The following is a 24,207-nucleotide window of genomic DNA, read 5'->3' on the forward strand; positions in this document are numbered from 1 at the left end:
TTTTCTGGGTCTGAGTTGGTTTTGCCTTCTTCCTTCCCAAATTTTGTATTGTGACGCAATACAAACATGAGTTCAGACAGAGTAGCGATTATGAAATAAAAAACACAACAAATAGGCGTTTGAAGCTTAGAAATCTACAGGTTCACGACCAAGGTGAGTTTTTGTGTTTTGAAAAATCAAATGGAACACTTTGGCTGAGGTGACAGATATTAATTGCCTCCAAACTGAGGTTCACTGCGATTTTCCGGTTAATTCAGTCATAATTTCACAGGCATCAGCTGGAGGGGTGGATGAATCTGGGAACAGCCAATTTCCTTGCGACTCAATCAAGCCCAATATCATTATGGATTCTTGCATTTCTTTGGCTTTTGTCTCATTTTTCTTATTTATCATGGTTTGTAATGAATTTTCTGATGTGAGCTTTGGTTTTGAGGCTGCAATATGGAGTTCAGGGCACCAGAGGAAGGTTACTTTTCAAAAAGTGCACAGCTGTTGACTTGCTCCTATTCTGCCTTGCTGTCATTGTTTTGGGTGCCTCAGCCGATTATTGGTCTTTTGAGCGACAATTTACTACATGTTTTCAGGGTCTGAGTTCGTTTTGCCTTCTTCCTTCCCAAATGTTGTATTCTGACGCCATACAAACAAGAGTTTCGGCAGAGTAGCCATTATGCAATAAAATCACAACAAATAGGTTTTGAAGCTTATAAATCCATAGGTAACACGAGCAAGGTGAGTTTTTGTGTTTTGGAAAATAAAATGGAACACTTTGGCTGAGGTGACAGATATTAATTGCCTCCAAACTGAGTTTCACTGCGATTTTCAGGTGAATTCAGTCAGAAGTCCACAGGCAGTCAGCTGGAGGTGTGGATGAATCCGGGAACAGCCGGTTTCCTTGCGACTAAATCAAGCCCAATATCATTCTTGATTCTTGCATTTCTTTGGCTTTTTTCTCCTTTTTCTGATATAGCATGCTTTGTAATGAATTTTCTGATGTGAGCTTTTGTTTTGAGGCTGCAATATGGAGTTCATGGCACAAGAGAATGGTTCTTTTTCAATTGGGGCACTGCTGTTGGCCTGCTTCAATTCTGGCTTGCTGTCATTGTTTTGAGTGCCTCAGCCGATTTGTGGTTTCTTGAGCGGCAATTTCCTAAATGTTTTCTGGGTCTGAGTTGGTTTTGCCTTCTTCCTTCCCAAATTTTGTATTCTGACGCAATACAAACAAGAGTTTGGGCAGAGTGGCCATTATGAAATAAAAAACACAACAAATAGGTTTTGAAGCTTAGAAATCCAGAGGTAACATGACCAAGGTGAGTTTTTGTGTTTTGGAAAATCAAATGGAACAGTTTGGCTGAGGTGACAGATATTAATTGCCTCCAAACTGAGGTTCCCTGCGATTTTCCGGTTAATTCAGTCAGAATTCCACAGGCAGTCAGCTGGAGGGGTGGATGAATCTGGGAACAGCCGGTTTCCTTGAAACTAAATCCATTCCAACATCATTATGGATTCTTGCATTTCTTTGGCTTTTGTCTCATTTTTCTGATTTATCATGGTTTGTAATGAATTTTCTGATGTGAGCTTCGGTTTTGAGGCTGGCATATGGAGTTCAGGGCACAAGAGGAAGGTTCTTATTCAATCAGGGCACAGCTGCTGTGTTACTCCAATTCTGGCTTTCTGTCATTGTTTTGGTTGCCTCCGCCGATTTGAGGTTTCTTGAGCATCAATTTCCTAAATGTTTTGTTCGTCTGAGTTGGTTTTCCTTCTTCCTTCCAAAATTTTGTATTCTGACCCAATACAAAAAAGAGTTTGGGCAGACTTGCCATTTTGCCATAAAAAAAAAACACAATAAATAGGCGTTTGAAGCTTAGAAATCCATAGGTAATACGACCAAGGTGAGTTTTTGTGTTTTGGAAAATAAAATGGGACACTTTGGCTGAGGTGACAGATATTAATTGCCTCCAAACTGAGTTTCCCTGCGATTTTCCGGATAATTCCGTCAGAATTCCACAGGCAGTCAGCTGGAGGGGTGGATGAATCTGGGAATAGCCGGTTTCCTTTTGACTAAATCAAGCCCAATATCATTATGGATTCTTGCGTTTCTTTGGCTTTTTTCTCATTTTTCTTATGTATCAGGGTTTGTAATGAGTTTTCTGATGTGAGCTTTGGTTTTAAGCTGGCATATTCAGTTCAGGGCACCAGAGGAAGGTTGTTTTTCAATCAGGGCACAGCTGTTGGCCTGCTCCAATTCTGGCTTGCTGTCATTGTTTTGGGTGCCTCAGCTGATTTGTGGATTCTTGAGTGGCAATATCCTAAATGTTTTCTGGGTCTGAGTTAGTTTTGCATTCTTATTCCCAAATTTTGTATTCTGATGCAATACAGGCAAGATTTTGACAGAGTAGCCATTATGAAAAAAAAAAAAAACAAAGCAAATTGGCCTTTCATGTTTAGAACTGTACAGGCAACACAATCAAGATGAGTTTCTGTGTTTTGGAAAATGACTTGGACTCCTTCTGCCGAGGGGACAGATACTAATTTCCTCCAAATTGAGTGTGAGTGCAATTTTGAGGTGAATTCAATCAGAATTCCAAAGTCAGTCTGTTTAAGGGTGGGATGAATCCTGAAACAGCCAGTTTCCTTGTGTCTAAATCCAGCCAAATATCACAAAGGACTCTTGCATTTCTTTTGCTTTTTCACATTTCCCTTATTTATCATGGTTTGTAATGAATTTTCTGATGTGAGCTTTGGTTTTGAGGCTGCAATATGGAGTTCATGGCACAAGAGAATGGTTCTTTTTCAATTGGGGCACAGTTGTTGGCTTGCTCCAATTCTGGCTTGCTGTCATTGTTGGGTGCCTCAGCTGACTTTTGGTTTCTTGAGGGTCAGTTTGCTGAATATTTTCTGGGTCTGAGTTGGTTTTCCCTTCTTCATACCCAAATTGTGTATTCTCATGCAATACAAGCAAGATTGTCGACAGAGTAGCCATTATGAAAGAAAACAAAAAACACAGCAAATTGGCCTTTCAGGATTAGAAATCTACAGGCAACATGACCAAGATGAGTTTCTGTGGTTTGGAAAATGATATGGAACCCTTCTGCTGAGGGGAGAGATACTAATTCATCCAAATTGAATGTGAGTGGGATTTTGAGGTGAATTCAATCAGAAGTCCAAAGTCAGTCTGTGGATGGGGGGATGAATCTGGAAACAGCCAGGTTCCTTTTGTCTAATCCCGCCAAGTATCACAAAGGACTCTTGCATTTCTTTGGCTTTTTCACATTTCCATTATTCATCATGGTTTGTAATGAATTTTCTCATGTGAGCTTTGGTTTTGAGGCTGCAATATGGAGTTCAGGGTAACGGAGGAATGGTCTTTTTCAAACAGGGCACACCTGTTGGCCTGCTCCAATTCTGGCTTGCTGTCATTGTTTTGGGTGCCTCAGCTGAATTTTAGTTTCTTGAGCGGCAATTTCCTAAATGTTTTCTGGGTCTGAATTGGGTTTGCCTTCTTCCTTCCCAAATTTTGTATTCTGATGCCATACAAACAAGAGTTTGGGGAGAGTAGCCATTATGAAATAAAAACACAACAAATAGGCATTTGAAGCTTTGAAATCTACAGGTAACACGACCAAGGTGAGGTTTTGTGTTTTGGAAAATCAAATGGAACACTTTGGCTGAGGTGACAGATATTAATTGCCTCCAAACTGAGTTTCACTGTGTTTCTCCGGTTAATTCACTCAGAATTCCACAGGCTGTCAGCTGGAGGGGTGGATGTATCTGGGAACAGCCAGTTTCCTTGCGACTAAATCAAGCCCAATATCATTATGGATTCTTCCATTTCTTTGGCTTTTTTTATCATTTTTCTTATTTTTTATGATTTGTAATGAATTTTCTGATGTGAGCTTTGGTTTTGAGGCTGCAATATGGAGTTCATGGCACAAGAGGAAGGTTCTATTTCAATCAGGGCACAGCTGTTGTCTTGCTCCAATTCTGGCTTGCTGTCATTGTTTTCGAAACCTCAGCTAATTTGTGGTTTCTTGAGCGGCAATTTCCTAAATGTTTTGTGCATCTGAGTTGGTTTTTCCTTCTTCCTACCCTAATTTTGTATTCTGAGGCAACACAAACAAGAGTTTGGACAGAGTAGCAATTATGAAATAAAAACCACAACAAATAGGCATTTGAAGCTTAGAAATCTATAGGTAACATTACCAAGGTGAGTTTTTGTGTTTTGGAAAAAACAATGGAACACTTTGGCTGAGGTGACAGATATTAATTGCCTCCAAACTGAGTTTCACTGCGATATTCAGGTGAATTCAGTCAGAATTCCACAGGCAGTCAGCTGGAGGGGTGGATGAATCCGGGAACAGCCAGTTTCCTTGCAACTAAATCAAGCCCAATATCATTATTGATTCTTGCATTTCTTTGGCTTTTTTCTCCTTTTTCTTATTTATCATGGTTTGTAATGAATTTTCTGATGTGAGCTTTGGTTTTGAGGCTAAAATATGGAGTTCAGGGCACCGGGGGAATGGACCTTTTAAACAGGGCAAAGCTGTTGGCCTGCTCCAATTCTGGCTTGCTGTCATTGTTTTGAGCCTCAGCCGATTTGTGGTTTCCTGAGCTGCAATTTCCTACATGTTTTCTGCGTCTGAGTTGGTTTTGCCTTCTACCTTCCCAAATTTTGTATTCTGATTTCTACAAACAAGAGTTTGGGGAGAGTAGCCATTATGACATAAAAAACACAGCAAATAGGATTTTGAAGCTTATAAATCTACAGGTAACATGACCAAGGGGAGTTTTTGTGTTTTGGAAAATCAAATGGAACACTTTGGCTGAGGTGACAGATATTAATTGCCTCCAAACTGAGTTTCACTGCGATTTTCAGGTTAATTCAGTCAGAATTGCACAGGCAGTCAGCTGGAGGGGTGGATGAATCCGGGAACAGCCGGTTTCCTTGCGACTGAATCAAGCCCAATATCATTATGAATTCTTGCATTTCTTTGGCTTTTTTCTATGTTTTCTTATTTATCATGGTTTGTAATGAATTTTCTGATGTGAGCTTTGGTTTTGAGGCTGCAGTATGGAGTTCACGGCACTGGAAGTATGGTCATTTTAAACAGGGTACAGCTGTGGCTTGCTCCAATTCTGGCTTGCCTTCATTGTTTTGGCTGCCTCAGCTGATTTTGGTTTCTTGAGCGGCAATTTTTTAAATGTTTTCTGGGTCTGAGTTGGTTTTACCGTCTTCGTATCCAAATTTTCTTTTCTGCTGCCATACAAACAAGAGTTTGAGCAGAATAGCCATTATGAAATAAAAAACACAACAAATAGGCGTTTGAAGCTTAGAAATCTACAGGTAACATGACCAAGGTGAGTTTTTGTGTTTTGGAAAATAAAATGGAACACTTTGGCTGAGGTGACAGATAGTAATTGCCTCCAAACGGATTTTCACTATGATTTTCAGGTTAATTCAATTAGAAATCCACAGGCAGTCAGCTGGAGGGCTGGATGAATCCGGGAACAGCCGGTTTCCTTGCGACTGAATCAAGCCCAATATTATGGATTCTTGCATTTCCTTGTCTTTTTTCTCATTTTTCTTATTTTTTATGGTTTGTAATGAATTTTCTGATGTGAGCTTTGGTTTTGAGGCTGCAATATGGAGTTCAGGGCAGAAGAGGTAGGTTCTTTTTCAATCAGGGTACAGCTATTGGCTTGCTCCAATTCTGGCTTGCTATCATTGTTTTGGGTGCCTCAGCTGACTTTTGGTTTCTTGAGTGGCAATTTCCTAAATGTTTTCTGGGTCTGAGTTGATTTTGCCTTCTTCCTTCCCAAATTATGTATTCTGATGCCATAGAAACAAGAGTTTCAGCAGAGTAGCCACTATGAAATAAAAAACACAACAAATAGGCGTTTAAACCTTCAAAATCTACCAGTAACATTACCAAAGTGAGTTTTTGTGTTTTGGAAAATCAAATGGAACACTTTGGCTGAGGTGACAGATAGTAATTGCCTCCAAGCTGAGTTTCACTGCGATTTTCAGGTTAATTCAGTCAGAATTCCACAGGCTGTCAGCTGGAGGTGTGGATGAATCCGGGAACAGCCGGTTTCCTTGTGACTATTCAGGCCAAATGTCATTATGGATTCTTGCATTTCTTTGGATTTTTTCTATGTTTTCTTATTTATCATGGATTGTAATGAATTTTCTGATGTGAGCTTTGGTTTTGAGGCTGCAATATGGAGTTCAGGGCACCAGAGGAATGGTCTTTTTCAAACAGGGCACAGCTGTTGGCCTGCTTCAATTCTGGCTTACTGTCATTGTTTTGGGTGCCTCAGCTGATTTTTGGTTTCTTGAGCGGCAATTTCCTAAATGTTTTCGGGGTCTGAGTTGGTTTTGCCTTCTTCCTTCCCAAATTATGTATTCTGATGGCACACAAACAAGAGTTTGGGCAGATTAGCCATTATGAAATAAAAAACACAAAAAATAGGCGTTTAAACTTACAAAATCTACTGGTAACTTGACCAAAGTGAGTTTTTGTGTTTTGGAAAAACAAATGGAACACTTTGGCTGAGGTGACTGATAGTAATTGGCTCTAAACTGAGTTTCACTGGGATTTTCAGGTGAATTCAGTCAGAATTCCACAGGCAGTGAGCTGGAGCAGAGGATGAATCCGGGAACAGCCGGTTTCCTTGTGACTAAATCCAGCCGAATATCATTATGTATTCTTGCATTTCTTTGGCTTTTTTCTCTGTTTTCTTATTTATCATGGTTTGTAATGAATTTTCTGATGTGAGCTTTGGTTTGTGGCTGAATATGGAGTTCAGGGCACCAGAGGAATGGTCTTTTTCAAACAGGGCACAGCTGTTGGCCTGCTCCAATTCTGGCTTCCTGTCATTGTTTTGAGTACCTCAGCCGATTTGTGGATTCTGTGCGGCAATTTCCTAAATGTTTTCTGGGTCTGAGTTGGTTTTGCCTTCTTCCTTCCCAAATTTTGTATTCTGATGGCATACAAATGAATCCGTGAACAGCTGGTTTCCTAGCGACTAAATCAAGCCCTATATCATTATGGATTCTTCTCTTTTTTCTTATTTATCATGGTTTGTAATGAATTTTCTATATGAGCTTTGGTTTTGAGGCTGGCATATTGAGTTCAGGGCAGAAGAGGAAGGTTCTTTTTCAAACAGGGCACAGCTGTTGGCTTGCTCTAATTCTGGCTTGCTGTCATTGCTTTGGGTGCCTCAGCTGACTTGGTTTCTTGAGTGGCAATTTCCTAAATGTTTTCTGGGTCTGAGTTGGTTTTGCCTTCTTCCTTCCCAAATTTTGTATTCTGATGCCAAACAAACAAGAGTTTGGGCAGAGTAGCCATTATGAAATGAAAAACACAACAAATAGGCATTTGAAGCTTAGAAATCTACAGGTAACACGACCAAGGTGATTTTTTGTGTTTTGGAAAATCAAATGGAACAGTTTGGCTGAGGTGACATATATTAATTGCCTCCAAACTGAGTTTCACTGCGATTTTCAGGTTAATTCAGTCAGAATTCCACAGGCAGTGAGCTGGAGCAGAGGATGAATCCACCTACAGCCGGTTTCCTTGTGACTAATAAAGCCAAATGTCATTATGGATTCTTGCATTTCTTTGGCTTTTTTCTCTGATTTCCTATTTATCATGGTTTGTAATGAATTTTCTGATGTGAGCTTTGGTTTTATGGCTGCAATATGGAGTTCAGAGCACCGGGGGAATGGTCTTTTTCAAACAGGGCACAGCAGTTGGCCTGCTCCAATTCTGGCTTGCTGTCATTGTTTTGGGTGCCTCAGCTCAATTTTGGTTTGTTGAGCGGCAATTTCCTAAATGTTTTCTGGGTCTGAGTTGGTTTTGCCTTCTTCCTACCCAAATTTTGTATTCTGACGCCATACAAACAAGAGTTTCGGCAGAGTAGGCATTATGAAATAGAAAAACACAACAAATAGGCGTTTGAAGCTTAGAAATCTACAGGTAACACGACCAAGGTGAGATTTGTGTTTTGCAAAATCAAATGGAACACTTTGGCTGAGGTGACAGATATTAATTGCCTCCAAAGTGAGTTTCACTGCGATTTTCCGGTTATTTCAGTCAGAATTACACAGGCAGTCAGCTGGAGGGGCGGATGATTCCGGGAACAGCCGGTTTCCTTGCGACTTAATCAAGCCCTATAACATTATGGATTCTTGCTTTTCTTTTCTTTTTTCTCCTTTTTCTTATTTATCATGGTTTGTAATGAATTTTCTGATGTGAGCTTTGGTTCTGAGGCTGGCATATTGAGTTCAGGGCAGAAGAGGAAGGTTCTTTTTCAAACAGGGCACAGCTGTTGGCTTGCTCCACTTCTGGCTTGCTGTCATTGCTTTGGGTGCCTCAGCTAACTTTTGGTTTCTTGAGCGGCAATTTCCTGAATATTTTCTGGGTCTGAGTTGGTTTTGCCTTCTACCTTCCCTAATTTTGTATTCTGATTTCTACAAACAAGAGTTTGGGGAGAGTAGCCATTATGACATAAAAAACACAGCAAATAGGCGTTTGAAGCTTAGAAATCTACAGGTAACATGACCAAGGTGAGTTTTTGTGTTTTGGAAAATCAAATGGAACACTTTGGCTGAGGTGACAGATATTAATTGCCTCCAAACTGAGTTTCACTGTGATTTTCAGGTTAATTCAGTCAGAATTCCACAGGCTGTCAGCTGGAGGGGTGGATGAATCCAGGAACAGCCGGTTTCCTAGCGACTAAATCAAGCCCTATATCATTATGGATTCTTGCATTTCTTTGGCTTTTTTCTCTTTTTTCTTATTTATCATGGTTTGTAATGAATTTTCTGATGTGAGCTTTGGTTTTGAGGCTGGCATATTGAGTTCAGGCACAAGAGGAAGGTTCTTTTTCAATCAGGGCACAGCTGTTGGCTTGCTCCACTTCTGGCTTGCTGTCATTGTTTTGGGTGCCTCAGCTGATTTGTGGTTTCTTGTGTGGCAATTTCCTAAATGTTTTCGGGGTCTGAGTTGGTTTTGCCTTCTTCCTTCCCAATTTTTGTATTCTGATGCAATACAAGCAAGATTTTGGACAGAGTAGCCATTATGAAAGAAAAAAAAAAAAACACAGCAAATTGACCTTTCAGGATTAGAAATCCATAGGCAACACAACCAAGGTGAGATTCTGTGTTTTGGAAAATGACATGTAACGCTTCTGCTGAGGTGACAGATTCTAATTCCCTCCAAATGGAGTGTGAGAGCGATCTTGAGGTGAATTCAATCAGAATTCCAAAGTCAGTCTGTGGAAGGGGGGGATGAATCTGGAAACAGCCAGTTTCTTTGTGTCTAAATCCTGCCAAATATCACAAAGGACTCTTGCATTTCTTTGGCTTTTTCACATTTCCCTTATTTATCATGGTTTGTAATGAATTTTCTGATGTGAGCTTTGGTTTTGAGGCTGGCATATTGAGTTCAGGGCACAAGAGGAAGGTTCTTTTTCAATCAGGGCACAGCTGTTGCCTTGCTCCAATTCTGGCTTGCTGTCATTGTTTTGGGTGCCTCAGCTGATTTGTGGTTTCTTGTGTGGCAATTTCCTAAATGTTTTCGGGGTCTGAGTTGGTTTTGTCTTCTTCCTTCCCAAATTTTGTATTCTGATGCAATACAAGCAAGATTTTGGACAGAGTAGCCATTATGAAAGAAAAAAAAAAAACACAGCAAATTGACCTTTCAGGATTAGAAATCCATAGGCAACACAACCAAGATGAGATTCTGTGTTTTGGAAAATGACATGGAACGCTTCTGCTGAGGGGACAGATTCTAATTCCCTCCAAATGTAGTGTGAGAGCGATTTTGAGGTGAATTCAATCAGAATTCCAAAGTCAGTCTGTGGAAGGGGGGGATGAATCTGGAAACAGCCAGTTTCTTTGTGTCTAAATCCTGCCAAATATCACAAAGGACTCTTGCATTTCTTTGGCTTTTTCACATTTCCCTTATTTATCATGGTTTGTAATGAATTTTCTGATGTGAGCTTTGGTTTTGAGGCTGGCATATTGAGTTCAGGGCACAAGAGGAATGTTCTTTTTCAATCAGGGCACAGCTGTTGGCTTGCTGCAATTCTGGCTTGCTGTCATTGTTTTGGGTGCCTCAGCCGATTTGTGGTTTCTTGAGTGCCAATTTCCTAAATGTTTTCTGGGTCTGAGTCGGTTTTGCCTTCTTATTCCCAAATTTTGTATTCTGATGCAATACAAGCAAGATTTTGGAGAGTAGCCATTATGAAAGAAAGAAAAAAAAAAAACATAGCGCATTGCCCTTTCAGGATTAGAAATCTACAGGCAACACGACCAAGATGAGTTTCTGTGTTTTGGAAAATGACATAGAACGCTTCTGCTGAGGGGACAGATTCTAATTCCCTCCCAAATGAGTGTGAGTGCGATTTTGAGGTGAATTCAATCAGAATTCCAAAGTCAGTCTGTGGAAGGGGGGGATGAATCTGGAAACAGCCAGTTTCTTTGTGTCTAATTCCAGCCAAATATCACAAAGGACTCTTGCATTTCTTTGGCTTTTTCACATTTCCCTAATTTATCATGGTTTGTAATGAATTTTCTGATGTGAGCTTTGGTTTTGAGGCTGCAATATAGAGTTCAGGGCACCTGAGGAATGGTCTTTTTCAAACAGGGCACAGCTGTTGGTGTGCTCCAATTCTGGCTATTGTCTTTGTTTTGGGTGCCTCAGCTGAAATTTGGTTTCTTGAGTTTCACTGCGATTGTCAGGTTCATTCAGTCAGAATTCCACAGGCAGTCAGCTTTAGTGGTGGATGAATCTGGGAACAGCCGGTTTCCTTGCAACTAAATCAAACCCAATATCATTCTGGATTCTTGCATTTTTTTGGCTTTTTTCTCTTTTTTCTTATTTATCATGGTTTGTAATGAATTTTCTGATGTGAGCTTTGGTTTTGAGGCTGGCATATTGAGTTCAGGGCAGAAGAGGATGGTTCTTTTCAATCAGGGCACATCTGTTGGCTTGCTCCACTTCTGGCTTGCTGTCATTGTTTTGAGTACCTCAGCCGATTTGTGGTTTCTTGTGTGGCAATTTCCCAAATGTTTTCTGGGTCTGAGTTGGCTTTGCCTTCTTCCTTCCCAAATTTTGTATTCTGATGCAATGCAAAGAAGAGTTTGTACAGAATAGCCATTATGAAATAAAAAACACAACAAATATGCGTTTGAAGCTTAGAAATCTACAGGTAACATAACCAAGGTGAGTTTTTGTGTTTATGAAAATAAAATGGAACACTTTGGCTGAGGTGACAGATATTAACTGCCTCCAAACTGAGTTTCACTGTGATTTTCAGGTTAATTCAGTCAGAATTCCACAGGCAGTCAGCTGGAGGGGTGGATGAATCCGGGAACAGCCGGTATCCTTGTGACTAAATCAAGCCTTATATCATTATGGATTCTTGCATTTTTTTGGCTTTTTTCTCTTTTTTCTTATTTATCATGGTTTGTAATGAATTTTCTGATGTGAGCTTTGGTTTTGAGGCTGGCATATTGAGTTCAGGCACAAGAGGAAGGTTCTTTTTCAATCAGGGCACAGCTGTTGCCTTGCTCCAATTCTGCCTTGCTGTCATTGTTTTGGGTGTCTCAGCTGATTTGTGGTTTCTTGAGTGCCAATTTCCTAAATGTTTTCTGGGTCTGAGTCGGTTTTGCCTACTTATTCCCAAATTTTGTATTCTGATGCAATACAAGCAAGATTTTGGAGAGTAGCCATTATGAAAGAAAAAAAAAAAAAAACACAGCGCATTGCCCTTTCAGGATTAGAAATCTACAGGCTACACGACCAAGATGAGTTTCTTTGTTTTGGAAAGTGACATGGAACCCTTCTGCTGAGGCGACAGATTCTAATTCCCTCCAAATTGAGTGTGAGTGCGATTTTGAGGTGAATTCAATCAGAATTCCAAAGTCAGTCTGTGGAAGGGGGGGATGAATCTGGAAACAGCCAGTTTCCTTGTATCTGAATCCAGCCAAATATCAAAAAGGACTCTTGCATTTCTTTGGCTTTTTCACATTTCCCTGATTTATCATGGTTTGTAATGAATTTTCTGATGTGAGCTTGGTTTTGAGGCTGCAATATGGAGTTCAGGGTACTGGAGGACCTGTCTTTTTCAAAGAGGGTACAGTTGTTGGCTTGCTGCAATTCTGGCTTGCTGTCATTGTTTTGGGTTCCTCAGCCAATTTGTGGTTTCCTGTGTGGCAATTTCCTAAATGTTCTCTGGGTCTGAGTTGGCTTTGCCTTCTTCCTTCCCAAATTTTGTATTCTGATGCAATACAAGCGAGATTTTCGACAGAGTAGCCATTATGAAATAAAAAACACAACTAATAGGCGTTTGAAGCTTAGAAATCAACAGGTAACATGACCAAGGTGATTTTTTGTGTTTTGGAAAATAAAATGGAACACTTTGGCTGAGGTGACAGATATTAATTGCCTCCAAACTGAGTTTCACTGCGATTTTCAGGTTAATTCATTCAGAATTCCACAGGCAGCAGCTGGAGGGGTGGATGAATCCGTGAACAGCTGGTTTCCTAGTGACTAAATCAAGCCCTATATCATTATGAATTCTTGCATTTTTTTGGCTTTTTTCTCTTTTTTCTTATTTATCATGGTTTGTAATGAATTTTCTGATGTGAGCTTTGGTTTTGAGGCTGGCATATTGAGTTCAGGGTACAAGAGGAAGGTTCTTTTTCAATCAGGGCACAGCTGTTGGCTTGCTCCAATTCTGGCTTGCTGTCATGGTTTTGGGTGCCTCAGCTGACTATTGGTTTTTTGAGCTGCAATTTCCTAAAAGTTTTCTGGGTCTGAGTTGGCTTTGCCTTCTTCCTTCCCAAATTTTGTATTCTGATGCAATACAAGCAAGATTTTGGTCAGAGTAGCCATTATGAAATAAAAAACACAACAAATAGGTGTTTGAAGCATACAAATCTACAGGTAACATGACCAAGCTGTTTTTGTGTTTTGGAAAATGAAATGGAACATTTTGGCTGAGGTGACAGATATTAATTGCCTCCAAACTCAGTTTCACTGCGATTTTCAGGTTAATTCAGTTAATTCAGTTAGGATTCCACAGGCTTGCATTTCTTCAGCTTTTTCACATTTCCCTTATTTATCATGGTTTGTATGAATTTTCTGATGTGAGCTTTGGTTTTGAGGCTGGCATATTGAGTTCAGGGCACAAGAGGAATGTTCTTTTTCAATCAGGGCACAGCTGTTGGCTTGCTCCAATTCTGGCTTGCTGTCATTGTTTTGGGTGCCTCAGCTGATTTGTGGTTTCTTGTGTGGCAATTTCCTAAATGTTTTCGGGGTCTGAGTTGGTTTTGCCTTCTTCCTTCCCAAATTTTGTATTCTGATGCAATACAAGCAAGATTTTGGAGAGTAGCCATTATGAAAGAAAAAAAAAAAACACAGCAAATTGACCTTTTAGGATTAGAAATCCATAGGCAACACAACCACGATGAGATTCTATGTTTTGGAAAATGACATGGAACGCTTCTGCTGAGGGGACAGATTCTAATGCCCTCCAAATGGAGTGTGAGAGCGATTTTGAAGTGAATTCAATCAGAATTCCAAAGTCAGTCTGTGGAAGGGGGGGATGAATCTGGAAACAGCCAGTTTCTTTGTGTCTAAATCCTGCCAAATATCACAAAGGACTCTTGCATTTCTTTGGCTTTTTCACATTTCCCTTATTTATCATGGTTTGTAATGAATTTTCTGATGTGAGCTTTGGTTTTGAGGCTGGCATATTGAGTTCAGGGCACCGGAGGAATGGTCTTTTTCAAACAGGGCACAGCTGTTGGCCTGCTCCAATTCTGGCTATTGTCTTTGTTTTGGGTGCCTCAGCTGAAATTTGGTTTCTTGAGTTTCACTGCGATTGTCAGGTTAATTCAGTCAGAATTCCACAGGCAGTCAGCTTTAGTGGTGGATAAATCTGGGAACAGCCGGTTTCCTTGCAACTAAATCAAACCCAATATCATTATGGATTCTTGCATTTTTTTGGCTTTTTCTCTTTTTTCTTATTTATCATGGTTTGTAATGAATTTTCTGATGTGAGCTTTGGTTTTGAGGCTGGCATATTGAGTTCAGGGCACAAGAGGAAGGTTCTTTTTCAATCAGGGCACAGCTGTTGGCTTGCTCCACTTCTGGCTTGCTGTCATTGTTTTAGGTGCCTCAGCCGATTTGTGGTTTCTTGAGTGCCAATTTCCTAAATGTTTTCTGGGTCTGAGTCGGTTTTGCCTTCTTATTCCCAAATTTTGTATTCTGATGCAATACAAGCAAGATTTTGGAGAGTAGCCATTATGAAAGAAAGAAAAAAAAAAAAAAAACAGCGCATTGCCCTTTCAGGATTAGAAATCTACAGGCAACACGACCAAGATGAGTTTCTGTGTTTTGGAAAATGACATAGAACGCTTCTGCTGAGGGGACAGATTCTAATTCCCTCCCAAATGAGTGTGAGTGCGATTTTGAGGTGAATTCAATCAGAATTCCAAAGTCAGTCTGTGGAAGGGGGGGATGAATCTGGAAACAGCCAGTTTCTTTGTGTCTAATTCCAGCCAAATATCACAAAGGACTCTTGCATTTCTTTGGCTTTTTCACATTTCCCTAATTTATCATGGTTTGTAATGAATTTTCTGAGGTGAGCTTTGGTTTTGAGGCTGCAATATAGAGTTCAGGGCACCGGAGGAATGGTCTTTTTCAAACAGGGCACAGCTGTTGGTGTGCTCCAATTCTGGCTATTGTCTTTGTTTTGGGTGCCTCAGCTGAAATTTGGTTTCTTGAGTTTCACTGCGATTGTCAGGTTAATTCAGTCAGAATTCCACAGGCAGTCAGCTTTAGTGGTGGATGAATCTGGGAACAGCCGGTTTCCTTGCAACTAAATCAAACCCAATATCATTATGGATTCTTGCATTTTTTTGGCTTTTTTCTCTTTTTTCTTATTTATCATGGTTTGTAATGAATTTTCTGATGTGAGCTTTGGTTTTGAGGCTGGCATATTGAGTTCAGGGCACAAGAGGAAGGTTGTTTTTCAATCAGGGCACAGCTGTTGGCTTGCTCCACTTCTGGCTTGCTGTCATTGTTTTGAGTGCCTCAGCCGATTTGTGGTTTCTTGTGTGGCAATTTCCCAAATGTTTTCAGGGTCTGAGTTGGCTTTGCCTTCTTCCTTCCCAAATTTTGTATTCTGATGCAATGCAAAGAAGAGTTTGTACAGAATAGCCATTATGAAATAAAAAACACAACACATAGGCGTTTGAAGCTTAGAAATCTACAGGTAACACGACCAAGGTGAGTTTTTGTGTTATGGAAAATAAAATGGAACACTTTGGCTGAGGTGACAGATATTAATTGCCTCCAAACTGAGTTTCACTGTGATTTTCAGGTTAATTCAGTCAGAATTCCACAGGCAGTCACCTGGAGGGGTAGATGAATCCGGGAACAGCCGGTTTCCTAGCGACTAAATCAAGCTGAATATCATTATGGATTCTTGCATGTTTTTGGCTTTTTTCTCTTTTTTCTTATTTATCATGGTTTGTAATGAATTTTCTGATGTGAGCTTTGGTTTTGAGGCTGGCATATTGAGTTCAGGGCACAAGAGGAAGGTTCTTTTTCAATCAGGGCACAGCTGTTGGCTTGCTCCTCTTCTGGCTTGCTGTCATTGTTTTGGGTGCCTCAGTGACTTTTGGCTTCTTGAGCGGCAATTTCCTAAATGTTTTCTGGGTCTGATTTGGTGTTGCCTTCTTCCTTCCCAAATTTTGTATTCTGATGCAATACAAATAAGAGTTTGGACAGAGTAGCCATTATGAAATAAAACACACAACAAATAGGATGTTGAAACTTAGACATCTACAGGTAAAACAACCAAGGTGAGTTTTTCTGTTTTGGAAAATCAAATGGAACACTTTGGCTGAGGTGACAGATATTAATTGCCTCCAAACTGAGTTTCACTGCGATTTTCAGGTTAATTCAGTCAGAATTCCACAGGCCGTCAGCTTGAGGGGCGAATGAATCCGGGAACAGCCGGTTTCCTTGGGACTAAATCAAGCCCAATATAATTAGGGATTCTTGCATTTCTTTGGCTTTTTTCTCATTTTTCTTATGTATCATGGTTTGTAATGAATTTTCTGATGTGAGCTGTGGTTTTGAGGCTGGCATATTGAGTTCAGGGCACAAGAGGAAGGTTCTTTTGCAATCAGGGCACAGCTGTTGGCGTGCTCCAATTCTGGCTTGCTGTCATTGTTTTGGGTGCCTCAGCTGACTTTTGGTTTCTTGAGTGAAAATTTCCTAAATGTTTTCTGGGTCTGAGTTGGTTTAGCCTTCTCCCTTTTGAAATTTTGCATTCTGACACAATACAAACAAGAGTTTGGGCACAGTAGCCATTATGAAATAAACAACACAACAAATTGCGTTTGAAGCTTAGAAATCTGCAGGTAGCATGACCAAGGTGAGTTTTTGTGTATTGGAAAATAAAATGGAACACTTTGGCTGAAGTGACAGATATTAATTGCCTCCAAACCGAGTTTCACTGCGATTTTCATGTTAATTCAGTCAGAAACCACAGACACTTAGCTGGGAGTTGTTGATGAATCTGCAACCAGCCAGCAATAAGAGAATAAATCAAGCCCAATATCACTAAGAACTCCTGCATTTCTTTGGCTTTTTTCTGATTTTTCTTATTTATCATGGTTTGTAATGAATTTTCAGATGTGAGCTTTGGTTTTGAGGCTTGCATATTGAGTTCAGGGCACAAGAGGAAGGTTCTTTTTCAATCAGGGCACAGCTGTTGGCGTGTTCTAATTCTGGCATCCTGACATTTTTTTGGGTGCCTCAGCTGATTTGTGATTTCTTGAGCGGCAATTTCCTAAATGTTTTCTGGGTCTGAGTTGGTTTTGCCTTCTTCCTTCCCAAATTTTGTATTCTGACACAATACAAACAAGAGTTTGGCCAGAGCAGCCATTATGAAATAAAAAACACTACACATAGGTGTTTGAAGCTTAGAAATCTACAGATAACACGACCAAGGTTAGTTTTTGTGTTATGGAAAATAAAATGGAACACTTTGGCTGAGGTGACAGATATTAATTGCCTCCAAACTGAGTTTCACTGCGATTTTCAGGTTAATTCAGTCAGAATTCCACAGGCAGTCAGCTGGAGGGGTGGATGAATCCGGGAACAGCCCGTTTCCTTGCGACTAAATCCAGCTCAATATCATTATGGATTCTTGCATTTCTTGGCTTTTTTCTCATTTTTCTTATGTATCGTGGTTTGTAATGAATTTCCTGATGTCAGCTTTGGTTTTGAGGCTGGGATATGGAGTTCAGGGTCCCGGAAGAATGGCCTTTTTCAATCAGGACTCAGCTGATTGCCTCCTCCAATTCTGGCTTGCTGTCATGGTTTTGGGTGCCTCAGCTGACTCTTGGTTTCTTGAGTGGCAATTTCCTAAATGTTTTCTGTTTCTGAGTTGGCTTTGCCTTCTACCTTCCCAAATTTTGTATGTGATGCAATACAAGGAAGATTTTGGACAGAGTAGCCATTATGAAATAAAAAACACAACAAATAGGCGTTTGAAGCTTGGAAATCTATAGGTAACATGACCAAAGTGAGTTTTTTTGTTTTGGAAAATAAAATGGAACACTTTGGCTGAGGTGACAGATATTAATTGTCTCCAAACCGAATTTCACTACCATTTTGAGGTGAATTCAGTCAGAATCCCTATTCACTCAGCTGGGAGTTGTGGATGAATCTGGAAACAGCTGTTTACTTAGGAATAAATCAAGCCCAATATCACTAAGAAAACTTGCATTTCTTTGGCTTTTTTCTGATTTTTCCTATTTATCATGGTTTGAAAAGAATTTTTTGATGTGATCTTTGGTTTTGTGGCTGGCATATTGAGTTTAGGGCACAAGAGGAAGGTTCTTTTTCAATCAGGGCACAGCTGTTGGCTTGCTCCAATTCTGGCTTGCTGTCATGGTTTTGGGTGCCTCAGCTGATTTGTGGATTCTTTTTCTGCAGTTTCCTAAATGTTTTCTGGTTCTGATCAGATTTGCCTTCTTATTCCCAAATTTTGTATTCTGACGCAATACAAGCAAGATTTTGGACAGAGTAGCCATTATGAAAGAAAAAAAAAACACAGTAAATTGCCCTTTCAGGATTAGAAATCTACAGGCAACACGACCAAGATGAGTTTCTGTGTTTTGGAAATTCACATGGAACACTTCTGCTGAGGGGACAGATACTAATTCCCTCCAAATTGAGTGTGAGTGCGATTTCGAGGTGAATTGAGTCAGAATTCCAAAGTCAGTCTGTGGAAGGGGGGGATGAATCCAGAAACAGCCTGTTTCCTTCTGTCTAAATCCAGCCAAATACCACAAAGGACTCTTGAATGTCTTTGGCTTTCTCAGATTTCCCTTATTATCATTGTTTGTAATGATTATTTTTTGTGAGCTTTGGTTTTGAGGCTGGAAGATGGAGTTCAGGGCACTGGATTAATGGTTTTGTTCAATCAGGGCACAGCTGTTGGCTTGCTCCAATTCTGGCTTGCTGTCATTGTTTTGGGTGCCTCAGCCGATTTGTGGTTTCTTGAGCGGTAATTTGCTAAATATTTTCTGGGTCTGAGTCGGTTTTGCCTTCTTATTCCCAAATTTTGTATTCTGATGCAATACAAGCAAGATTTTGACAGAGTAGCCATTATGAAAGAAAAAATAACACAGCAAATTGCCCTTTCAGGATTAGAAATCTACAGGCAACTCGACCAAGATGAGTTTCTGTGTTTTGGAAAATGACATGATACCCTTCTGCTGAGGGGACAGATCCTAATTCCCTCCAAAGTGAGTGTGAGTGCGATTTTGAGGTGAATTCAATCAGAATTCCAAAGTCTGTCTGTGGAAGGGGGTATGAATCTGGGAACAGCCAATTTCCTTGTGTCTGAATCCAGCCAAATATCACAAAGGACTCCAGCATTTCTTTGGCTTTTTCACATTTCCCTTATTTACCATGGTTTGTAATGAATTTTCTGCTGTGAGCTTTGGTTTTGAGGCTGGAATATGGAGTTCAGGGCACAGGAGGAATGGTCTTTTTCAAACAGGGCACAGTTGTCGCCTTGCTCCCATTTTGCCTTGCTGTCATTGTTTTGGGTGCCTCAGCTGACTTTTGGTTTCTTGAGCGGCAATTTCCTAAATGTTTTATGGGTCTGAGTTGGTTTTGGCTTCTTCCTTCCCAAATTTTGTATTCTGCCACAATACAAACAAGAGTTTGTGCACGGTAGCCATTATGAAATAAAAAACACAACAAATAGGTGTTTGAAGCTTAGAAATCTACAGGTAACACGACCAAGGTGAGCTTTTGTGTTTTGGAAAATAAAATGGAAACTTTGGCTGAGGTGACAGATATTAATTGCCTCCAAACTGAGTTTCACTGCCATTTTCAGGTGAATTCATTCAGAATTCCACAGGCAGTCAGCTGGAGGGGTGGATGAATCCGGGAACAGCTGGTTTCCTTGCAACTAAATCAAGCCCAATATCATTATGGATTCTTGCATTTCTTTGGCTTTTTTCTCATTTTTCTTATTTATCATGGTTTGTAATGAATTTTCTGATGTGAGCTTTGGTTTTGAGGTTTGAATATGGAGTTCAGGCACTGGATTAATGGTCTTTTTCAATCAGGGCACAGCTGTTGGCTTGCTCAATTCTGGATTGCTGTCATTTTTTTGGTGCCTCAGCTGACTTTTGGTTTCTTGAGCGGCAATTTCCTAAATGTTTTCTGAGTCTCAGTTGGCTTTGCCTTCTACCTTCCCAAATTTTGTATGTGATGCAATACAAGGAAGATTTTGGACAGAGTAGCCATTATGAAATAAACAACACAACAAGTATGCATTTGAAGCTTAGAAATCTACAGGTAACACGACCAAGGTGAGTTTTTGTGTTTTGGAAAATCAAATGGAACACTTTGGCTGAGGTGACAGATAGTAATTGCCTCCAAACCGAGTTTCACTGCGATTTTCATGTTAATTCAGTCAGAAACCACAGACACTCAGCTGGGAGGTATGGATGAATCTGGAAACAGCCATTAACAAGGGAATGATTCAAGCCCAATATCACTAAGAACTCCTGAATTTCTTTGGATTTTTTAGGATTTTTCTTATTTTTCATGGTTTGTAATAAATTTTCTGATGTGAGCTTTGGTTTTGAACCTGCAAGATGGAGTTCAGGGCACCAGAGGAATGGTCTTTTTCAATCAGGTAACAGCTGTTGGCTTACTCCAATTCTGTCTTCCTTTCAAGGTTTTGGGTGCCTCAGTGTCCTTCAGTTTCTTGAGCGGCAATTTCCTAAATGTTTTCTGAATCTCAGTTGGTTTTGCCTTCTTCCTTCCCAAATTTTGTATTCTGACGCAATACAAACAAGAGTTTGGACAGAGTAGCCATTTTGAAATAAAGAACACAGCAAATAGGCATTTGAAGCTTAGAAATCTACAGGTAACATGACCAAGGTGAGGTTTTGTGTTTTGGAAAATCAAATGAAACACTTTGGCTGAGGTGACAGATATTAATTGCCTCCAAACTGAGTTTCACTGCGATTTTCAGGTTAATTCAGTCAGAATTCCACAGGCAGTCAGCTGGAGTGGTGGATGAATCCGGGAACAGCCGGTTTCCTTGTGTCTAAATCCAGCCAAATATCACAAAGGACTCTTGCATTTCTTTGTTTTTTTTCACATTTCCCTTATTTATCCTGGTTTGTAATGAATTTTCTGATGTGAGCTTTGCTTTTGAGGCGGCAATATGGAGTTCAGGGCACCGGAGGAATGGTCTTTTTCAAACAGGGCAGAGCTGTTGGCTTGCTCCACTTCTGGCTTGGTGTCATTGTTTTGGGTGTCTCAGCTGACTTTTGGTTTCTTGAACGGCATTTTCCTAAATGATTACAGGGTCTGAGTTGATTTTGCCTTCTTTCTTCCCAAATTTTGTATTCTGATGCAATACAAACAAGAGTTTGTTTACAGTAGCCATTATGAAATAAGCAACAAAACAAATAGGCGTTTGAAGCTTATACATCTACAGGTAACACGACCAAGGTGAGTTTTTGTGTTTTGGAAAATACAATGGAACACTTTGGCTGAGGTGACAGATATTAATTGCCTCCAAACAGAGTTTCACTGTGATTTTCAGGTTAATTCAGTCAGAAATCCACAGGCAGTCAGCTGGAGGGGTGGTTGAATCCGGGAACAGCCGGTTTCCTTACGACTAAATCAAGCCCAATATCATTATGGATTCTTGCAATTCTTTGGCTTTTTTCTCATTTTTCTTATTTATCATGGTTTGTAATGAATTTTCTGATGTGAGCTTTGGTTTTGAGACTGCAATATGGAGTTCAGGGCACTGGATTAATGGTCTTTTTCAATCAGGGCACAGCTGTTGGCTTGCTCAAGTTCTGGCTTGCTTTCATTGTTTTCGGTGCCTCAGCTGACTTTTGGTTTCTTGAGCGGAAATTCGGTAAATGTTTTCTGAGTCTCAGTTGGTTTTGCCTGCTTTCTTCCCAAATTTTGTATTCTGACACAATATAAACAAGAGTTTGGACAGAGTAGCCATTATGAAATAAAAAACACAACAAATAGGCGTTTGAAGCTTAGAAATCTACAGGCAACATGACCAAGGTGAGATTTTGTGTTTTGGAAAATCAAATGGAACACTTTGGCTGTGGTGACAGATATTAACTGCCTCCATTCAGCTTAATTCAGTCAGAATTCCACAGTCAGTCAGCTGGATGGGTGGATGAATCCGGTAATAGCCGGTTTCCTTGTGACTAAATGAAGTCCAATATCATTATGGATTCTTGCATTTCTTTGGCTTTTTTCTCATTTTTCTTATTTATCATGGTTTGTAATGAATTTTCTGATGTGAGCTTTGGTTTTTAGGCTGGCATATTGAGTTGAGGTCAGAAAAGGAAGGAACTTTTTCAATCAGGGCACAGCTGTTGGGTTGCTCCAATTCTGGCTTGCTGTCATTGGTTTGGGTGCCTCAGCCGATTTGTGGTTTCTTGAGCGGCAATTTCCTAAATGTTTTCTGGGTCTCAGTTGGTTTTGCCTTCTTCCTTCCCAAATTTTGTATTCTGACGCAATACAAGCAAGATTTTGGAGAGTAGCCATTATGAAATAAAAAACACAACAAATAGGCATTTGAAGCTACAGGTAACACGACCAAGGTGAGGTTTTGTGTTTTGGAAAATCAAATGGAACACTTTGGCTGAGGTGACAGATATTAATTGCTTCCAAAGTGAGTTTCACTGCGATTTTCAGGTTAATTCAGTCAGAATTCCACAGGTAGTCAGCTGGAGGGGTGATGAATCTGGGAAGAGCTGATTTCCTTGAGACTAAATCAAGCCCAATATCATTATGGATTCTTGCATTTCTTTGGCTTTTTCTCATTTCTCTTATGTATCATGGTTTGTAATAAATTTTCTGATGTGAGCTCTGGTTTTAAGGCTGGCATATTGGGTTCAGGGCACAAGAGGATGGTTCTTTTTCAATCAGGGCACAGCTGTTGGCCTCCTCCAATTCTGGCTTGCTGTCAATGTTTTGAGTGCTTCAGCAAATTTGTGGATTCTAGTGTGTCAATTTACTAGATGTTTTTTGGGTCTGTGTTGGTTTTGCCTTCTTCCTTCCCAAATTTTGTATTCTGATGCAATACAAACAAGAGTTTGGACAGAGTAGGTATTATGAAATAAAAAACACAACAAATAGGCGTTTGAAGTTAGAAATCTACAGGTAACACGACCAAGGTGAGTTTTTGTGTTTTGGAAAATCAAATGGAACACTTTGGCTGAGGTGACAGATATTAATTGCCTCCAAACTGAGTTTCACTGTGATTTTCAGGTTAATTCAGTCAGCATACCACAGGCAGTCAGCTGCAGGGGTGGATGAATCCTGGAACAGCCTGTTTCCTTCGAGTGAATCAAGCCCAATATCATAATGGATTCTTGCATTTCTTTGGCCTTTTTCTTATTTTTCTTATTTATCATGGTTTGTAATGAATTTTCTGAGGTGAGCTTTGGTTTTGAAGCTGCAATATGGAGTTCAGGATCCGGGGGAATGGTCTTTTTCCTTTTTTTTTTTTTCTTGACAGGCAGAGTGGACAGTGAGAGAGAGAGACAGGGAGAAATTTCTTCCTTTGCCGTTGGTTCACCCTCCATTGGCCGCAGCGGCCAGTGTGCTGCGGCGGGCGCACCGCGCTGATCCGATTGCAGGAACCAGGAGCCAGGTGCTTTTCCTGGTCTCCCATGGGGTGCAGTGCCCCAGCACTTGGGCCATCCTCCACTGCACTCCCTGGCCACAGCAGAGGGCTGGCCTGGAAGAGGGGCAACCGGGACAGAATCCGCACCCAGACCGGGACTAGAACCTGGTGTGCTGGGGCCACTAGGTGGAGGATTAGCTTAATGAGCCGCGGAGCCGGCAGGGAATGGTGTTTTTCAAACAGGGCACAGCTCTTGGCCTGCTCCAATTCTGGCTTGCTGTCATTGTTTTGGGAGCCTCAGACGATTTGTGGTTTCTTGAGCGGCAATATCCTAAATGTTTTCTGCGTCTGAGTTGGTTTTGCCTTCTTCCTTCCCAAATTTTGTATTCTGCCACAATACAAAAAAGAGTTTGGGCAGAGTAGCCATTTTGTAATGAAAAACAGAGCAAATAGGCGTTTGAAGCTTAGAAATCTACAGGTAACACGACCAAGGTGAGTTTTTGTGTTTTGGAAAATCAAATGGAACACTTTGCCTGAGGAGACAGATATTAATTGCCACCAAACTGAGTTTCACTGCGATTTTCAGGTGAATTCAGTCAGAATTCCACAGGCAATCAGCAGGAGCGGTGGATGAATCCGGGAATACCCGGTTTCCTGGCGACTAAATCCAGCCCAATATCATTATGGATTCTTGCATTTCTTTCGCTTTTTTCTCATTTTTCTTATTTATCATGGTTTGTAATGAATTTTTTGATGTGTGCTTTGGTTTTGAGGCTGGCATATTGAGTTCAGGTCACCAGAGGAAGGTTCTTTTTCAATCAGGGCACAGCTGTTGGCATGCTCCAATTCTGGCTTGCTGTCATTGTTTTGGGTGCCTCAGCTGTCTTTTGGTTTCTTGAGTGGCAATTTACTAAATGTTTTCTGGATCTTAGTTGGTTTTGCCTTCTTCCTTCCCAAATATTGTATTCTGAC

Source organism: Oryctolagus cuniculus, chromosome 18 (genome assembly GCF_964237555.1).
Source record: "Oryctolagus cuniculus chromosome 18, mOryCun1.1, whole genome shotgun sequence".
NCBI lineage: Eukaryota > Metazoa > Chordata > Mammalia > Lagomorpha > Leporidae > Oryctolagus > Oryctolagus cuniculus.